The sequence below is a fragment of the Capricornis sumatraensis genome, chromosome 2 (assembly GCF_032405125.1).
Source record: "Capricornis sumatraensis isolate serow.1 chromosome 2, serow.2, whole genome shotgun sequence".
Lineage (NCBI taxonomy): Eukaryota > Metazoa > Chordata > Mammalia > Artiodactyla > Bovidae > Capricornis > Capricornis sumatraensis.
Genome location: NC_091070.1, coordinates 154,066,243 through 154,072,851, shown reverse-complemented (window position 1 = coordinate 154,072,851; position 6,609 = coordinate 154,066,243). Strand labels below are relative to the sequence as shown.

At 43.0% G+C, this 6,609-nt stretch overlaps 1 non-coding gene across 1 annotated transcript; it reads right to left on the bottom strand.

The window, feature by feature from the left end:
* Positions 1 to 2,469: 2,469 nt before the first annotated feature.
* Positions 2,470 to 2,542, bottom strand: TRNAC-ACA (transfer RNA cysteine (anticodon ACA)). The gene has a single exon. It is a non-coding gene; the product is annotated as a tRNA-Cys (tRNA).
* Positions 2,543 to 6,609: the final 4,067 nt, after the last annotated feature.

Below are 6,609 nucleotides of genomic sequence, written 5' to 3'. Positions count from 1 at the left end.
CCTACCAGCCTCTTCTGCCTTGACTGCCCTCAGTCACACTGGAATCTTTGCTTTCCCAGTTCCCATTCTTTGTCTAATGGCAGACACAGTCTGTATGGTGCTTGCCCATATTCAGGAAGAAGATGTTGAAAACAACTCAGGTGTGTAGTAGATCAACTGCCAGAAAACATATGCTCCAAATGCTGAAACTAAATGACTTGCTCTTCAGACTTTTTTCAAAACCTAGAGGAAGAGAGCTGGTGGAGATACCCATATCTTTATATCAGTTTATCCCTTTAGTTGAAACTGTCAGACCGTCTGCTTTGGCAAGAATCTCACCAAACAAACAAGCCAACTGAATGTGAACTTACCAGTTGGGCTTTGGCGTAGCTACGTCTGTACAGAGCCCCATTTATAAATCTGTTAATTTGTTCATTCATTCATTCACATTGCCCCTAACAAAGCATTAGGTGTTCTGCCAAGTGCCTGGGACACAGGGTGAACAGATGAGGTCCTATACTTTTGGAGCTTATAGTCTAGTTTAAAATTGTTTAGTTACCAGTGAGGTGAGAGTCACAAAGACAAAGAAGCTTGTGTGATGACAAACTTTGTGTATAACTAGGGAACATACAGGATTGGGGTGGGATCTGTGACCTTTGTAATTCAATGAGGCCAGTTCTACCTGTGAAAGTGGCTGGTTGAAAGCTGAGGGGTGAGCACAAGTGAGACTGCTGGAGGCTTGGGGATGGGACTGGGGAGACAGAGGAAAGAGGGGAAATCTCCAGGAGGTCGCCAGGCAAACTCGAGGACCCTAAAATGCTACCGTGGCTGGAGTACTGAAAACCAAGAGTAGGGTGTGGACTGAGGTAGGAAGGGTAGGTAGGAGCCAGGTTCTTCAGGCCATATATAGGCAACATGAAGGACTCTGCTCTCAGAGCATGGGAGCCAAGGAAGGTGTCACGCAGTGGCGTGACATGATCAGATTTCTTGCCCTTCCTTCCTTCCTTCCTCCCATCCTTCCTTCCTTCCTTTTTGTTTTTTTAAAACAAACAAAAAATCACTCTATTCAATTTTCAGATATATGCAGGACTGTAAACCCTTCAAATATGCATATCCTCAAATTGTTCACCTGACATATTCTTCTATTTTCAGAAAGCTGCTTGCATGTCTTTAAAGGTTAAATATTGAGGCATGCCAGCCTTAGTTAAGTACAACAAATTGGGAATTACTAATATCAAATTCCCAATACCCTAATTTAACATTCAGTGGCCATCAACCTGACCTTGAGCAAGAATTCTCACATACACAGATGCCAAAGCTTCCTGCTGGGCGGAGAGGGACATTTTTTTCAGCCAGTGATCCACTTGTAGAGACCATCCCCTACTGTTGTAGTGGCTGGTGGTGTAGAAGCAGCATGAATTATTCATGCGAGGAAGACAAATTAGAGTTAGAACCAGGTGCTCTGTCTTCCCTTGTGAAGACTCTGCCAATTAAGATAAAGAAGGATCTCTCACTCCATCAAGCCACAGTCTCGCTCTGTTATACTGTGCTTAACCCAGATTCCCAAACTGGGTTTGGAAATGGATTAGTGGATGATGAGCTTGTTTTAAAGGTGATATAGTCTTCAAGAAAAAGGGAAAGTTAACTCTACCAGTGGTTTTAAAAGTAAAATGCAAGGTTCAAGGGAACTGTTTTAATAGTGTTTGCCGTGGAAAGCCTGTTAAGCATCGCAAGTTCATTTTGGAGAAGCAGCTATTGCTTTCAATTATAAAAACTGCCATTCAGACACATTTTTAGACCTGGACACAGCTTGCTGTGGCCCCATTGTCTTAGAAAATGTCTAAACGGATAGAATTGCAAGGGATCTAAGGGTTGGTAGGTCTGATTTGCCAAAGTTATTCAAAGGCCACTCCACCTTCAGAATTCTAACACGGTTGTTGTTCTGGCAGCTTTAGTAAGAGTAGTTGTGGGGTCGACAACTTTTTACCTCTACTCTGCAGCCATTCCAGGGCTGGAGATGGTCTTGAATGAACATTGTGGAGGGTATAGTAAAGGCTGGAAAGTCACATCTGTGTTATGATGATCAACTGTTTGCCCTGAATTTTCATCTGTTCTCAGAATATGTCGTAAGTATAAAAGCAAATTAAACTAAATAGTTTTTATCTAATTTTTGAGGCTAAGTAACCCATCAATCAACAAACATTTATTAAACGCTTGCTGTATACTCGGCATTGATAACAGCTGGGGTGAATTAAAAAATTCTGTTGCGTTGGCCCTAGGAGAGGTAATAATAAAAACATGGGATTACTGAAGAACAGAGAGGTTGAATTCCTAAAGAGTGAATTCCTTTAGGGAATAGGGAAGATAAAGTGAAATGAAGTTGCTCAGTCATGTCCAACTGTTTACGACTCCATGGACTATAGCCTACAAGGCTCCTCTATCCATGGGATTTTCCAGGCAAGAGCACTGCCATTTCCTTCTCCAGAGGATCTTCCTGACCCAGGGATTGAACCTGGGTCTCCTGCATTGTAGGCAGATGCTTTACCATCTGAGCCACCAGGGAATTGGGAGGTTTCCCAGAGGTGAAATTGGAATTGGGCTTGGAGAGTAAATCATAGTCAGTAAAAAGGAGATGAGAAGCCAATGAAAGTGGGCAGAATGGAGTATTTTGCCTCATTGGATTCCATGACCAATGAAATATGGTTCCCTTTGATATGCAACTGCCATAGCAGAGTATCACAGTATCACACAGCTGGGTTACTTAACAGAAATTTATATTCTCTCAGTTCTCTTAGTTCTGGAGGCTGGAAGTCCAAGCTCTAGGTGTCAACAGAGCTAGTTTCTGATGAGGACTCTCCTTGTAGCTTGCAGACAGCTGCCTTCTTTCTGTGGCCTCATGTGATCTATCTCTTTGCATGTATCCCCAGTGTCTCTTTCTCTTCTGGTAAGGACACCGATCCTATTGGATTAAAGCCCTACCTTAATGATTTCCTTTAACCTAACTTGTGCATGCTTCTAAGTTGCTTCAGTCAAGTGTTTGACTCTGTGTGACCCTACGGACCTTAGCCTGCCAGACTTCTCTGTCCATGGGGATTCTCCAGGCAAGAATAGTGAGTGACTGTCCTTCAGGAAGTCTTCTCGGCCCAGGGATTGAACCCGTGTCTCTTATATCTCCTGGGTTGGCAGGCAGGTTCTTTACCACTAGCCAACCTGGGAAGCCACATTTAACCTTCATTACCTCCTTAAAGGTTCTGTCTACAAATACAGTCAGACTGGTTGTTAGGGCTTCAGCATTTGAATTCAGGGTGCACAATTCAGTCTAGGGCAGTCCAATAACACTTTCAGATCTAGAGTGATCTAAAGTATGTTTGTGTGTCTATGTGTATGTGTGTGTATGTTTCTATTTTCTGAAGCTTCACTGAAAACACAGGCAAATTCAAGGGGGATCATAATTCAGCCATAAAGACTTAAGAAACCAGTAGAAAAGTGTTTCTCTCACTCAAAATGCACGTGGAAAGCACAGCTCTTAGGTCTAAGCCAGTAATTTCAATGACCCATTCACCAGTACCCTCTATTCCTCTCTCTTTTCTTTTGCCACATGTATTCTTCCACCTACAAGCTTCCATGAATCCCACCATCCTCTTCATTTGTGTCTTCTCATAGATAGCAAGATCAACCAGAGAAAATGAGCATGACAAACTTAGTCAAGGTGCTTCAGACAATGCTTTTACTTGTCTCCACTCAACTTCCTCTTGCATTCTGTGTCAGTCAGGATCCCAGAGAAGAAACAAACGGCACACTCAAGTGTGAGGAAAGTTCAGTAGGAAAGCTATTTGTTCAGGTGTAAGCCAGGTTATGGGAAAACAGGATGGCAAAATGTCCTGGGGTCAGCATCAGAGGAAAAGCCATTCCTCTCTTAAGCCTAAAAGGAAGAGGAAGCTACCAAGACTAGTAGCCATAAGGGAAGGCCTCCTGACATCAGCTGTGTTCCTTGGGAGAGGAACTCTTGCCGCTGGCAGCTCATGGCCAGGCAGAAAAAGACCTGGTAGAATAAATATTCCCAACTCTCTTTGCTCTCATTGGTTGAAATCAACCAAAAGTTAGAGTTGGGAAACAGGCTAGTATAACCCATGGCATCTCACAGCACGAAGCAGGTAGAGAAGTAGGTAGGAGGGACTGAGCGCACAAAAGGGAGCACATGGCATGCATTCCTCATAAAAACAGTTCCAAACATTCATCATTTCCAAACTGTTTGTGTCTTCGTTATCTATCTTCTTCTGAGAACATGATTTATATTCCATTTTTCCCAACAGAGATAAGAGGCATTTCTCGTATTTTTCACTTCACTACTCTCAGTTTCAGATTCTAACTGTCGTCACATTACTTCTTTCCCTAATATTCCTAGGGGAGAGACGTCCTTCCCTCCCAAGACCAAGATCAATGCCCGTAAAACATCACATCACTACTCTGGAGCTTGCCACATAAATTATCTTCATTTTTTTCTGTATTGTCAATTTCTACCAATGATTTGGCTGTTTCTAAGCTTAAAATCATACTCAAATTTCTTCCTAACCAAAACCAAACTTTTTAATGAACAGGCTCTTCCCCATGCATTACTACAGTATCTGTTTCCTCCTTTTTTGCTACTTGTGTTTTGCAATAGAGAGTCTGTCCTTGTTGGCTCTAACTCCTCACTTGTGTCACCTGCAGTCTGCATCTGACCCCTCCATGCCTCCCATCCCACTGAAAACACTCTTGTTAACGTTGCCAATGTCGTTCTTGATACCAAATCCAATGCTCTCTTTTTAGTCATTATCCTACTCCTCTTCTGAAGAACTTAACCTGAAGGGTGGGTAAGAATTAGCCAGGTGAAGGCGGGGGCGGGGGTGGTGGTGGGAGTGGGGGTTAGGGAAGGGGAGAGAGACTGAGGAAGACACTGAATGCCTCAAGTGTCTAATTTAGGTTTTTCATTTCCAGAATCTATTGCACAGTGGATAGATGTGAAACAAATATTTATTGATGTATCAGTTCAGTTCAGTTCAGTCGCTCAGCCATGTCCGACTCTTTGCAACCCCATGAATCGCAGCACGCCAGGCCTCCCTGTCCATCACCAACTACTAGAGTTTACCCAAACTCATATCCATTGAGTCGGTGATGCCATCCAACCATGGCATCCTCTGTCGTCCCCTTCTCCTCCTGACCTCAATCTTTCCCAGCATCAGGGTCTTTTCCAATGAGTCAGCCCTCCGCATCAGGTGGCCAAAGTATTGGAGTTTCATCTTCAACATCAGTCCTTCCAATGAACACCCAGGACTGATCTCCTTTAGGATGCACTGGTTGGATCTCCTTGCAGTCCAAGGAACTCTCAAGACTCTTCTCCAACACCACAGTTCAAAAGCATCAATTCTTCAGCACTCAGCTTTCTTTAGAGTCCAACTCTTACATCCATAATTAACTACTGCAAAAACCATAGCCTTGACTGGATGGACCTTTGTTGACAAAGTAATGTCTCTGCTTTCTAATATGCTATCTAGGCTGGTCATAAATTTCCTTCCAAGGAGTAAGCGTCTTTTAATTTCATGGCTGCAATCACCATCTGCGTTTCCACTGTTTCCCCATCTATGTCCCATGAAGTGATGGGACCAGATGCCATGATCTTAGTTTTCTGAATGTTGAGCTTTAAGCCAACTTTTTCACTCTCCACTTTCACTTTCATCAAGAGGCTCTTTAGCTCTTCTTCCCTTTCTACCATAAGGGTAGTGTCATCTGCATATTTGAGGTTATTGATATTTCTCCAGGCAATCTTGATTCCAGCTTGTGCTTCTTCCATCCCAGCATTTCTCATGATGTACTCTGCATAGAAGTTAAATAAGCAGAGTAACAATATACAGCTTTGACATACTCCTTTTCCTATTTGGAACCAGTCTGTTGTTCCGTGTCCAGTTCTAACTGTTGCTTCCTGACCTGCATATAGGTTTCTGAAGAGGCAGGTCAGGTGGTCTCGTATTCCTGTCTCTTTCAGAATTTTCCACAGTTTATTGTGATCCACACAGTCAAAGGCTTTGGCATAGTCAATAAAGCAGAAATCGATGTTTTTCTGGAACTCTCTTGCTGTTTCGATGATCCAGCGGATGTTGGCAATTTGATCTCTGGTTCCTCTTCCTTTTCTAAAACCAGCTTGAACATCTGGAAGTTCACAGTTCATGTATTGTTGAACCCCGGCTTGGAGAATTTTGAGCATTACTTTACTAGCATGTGAGATGAATGCAATTGATGTATCAAGTGAATAAATAGAAAATCTCCAGGGTTTTGGTGTTGAATAAGCATATCATACATATAAACACTAAAAGAAGCAATAATAACAATGCACTCTAGCAATACAACAATGACAAGAAAAGCAATGAATAAACCTCAAGGAAATTCTGGTACAATGTTTTTGAGTATCATTTGGCCACCTCATGGGAAGAATTGACTCACTGGAAAAGACCCTGATGCTGGGAGGGATTGGGGGCAGGAGGAGAAGGGAACGACAGAGGATGAGATGGCTGGATGGCATCACCGACTTGATGGACATGAGTTTGAGTCATCACCAACTCTGGGAGTTGGTGATGGACAGGGGGCCTGGTGTGC